Source organism: Carlito syrichta, unplaced genomic scaffold, assembly GCF_000164805.1.
Source record: "Carlito syrichta isolate Samal-C Ts95f unplaced genomic scaffold, Tarsius_syrichta-2.0.1 Scaffold113510, whole genome shotgun sequence".
NCBI classification, from domain to species: Eukaryota; Metazoa; Chordata; class Mammalia; order Primates; family Tarsiidae; genus Carlito; species Carlito syrichta.
The window spans coordinates 103,867-104,274 of NW_007057606.1; positions in this window are offsets into that span (position 1 = coordinate 103,867).

The window sequence follows — 408 nt, forward strand, 5'->3', positions numbered from 1 at the left end:
GCAACTTGGCGAGACCTCCTCTCTACAATAAATCAAAAATTAGCCGGGCATGGTAGTGCGCGCCTGTAGTCCCAGCTCCGTGGAAGGCTGAGGCGGCAGGATCACCTGAACCCAACTGGTCGACGCTGGGGTGACTGTGAGTGTGCCACTGCATTCCAGCCTGGATGATAGAGTGAGACTCCAACTAAAAAAAAAATTAAATTAAATTAAATTTTTTCAAGGAGTTACGTAACACTCCAGACGTTTTCTCTCTCTCCCTCTCCATTTCGCCCTCTCCCTCTCTTCCCACTCTACTCTCTCCCCATCTCTCCCTCCTTGTCTCCCACCCCTTCTTCCCTCCCTCCCATCCTTCCTTCCTTCCTTCCTCTCCCCTTTCCTTTTCTCTCTAAAAAAAAAAAAAAAATTACT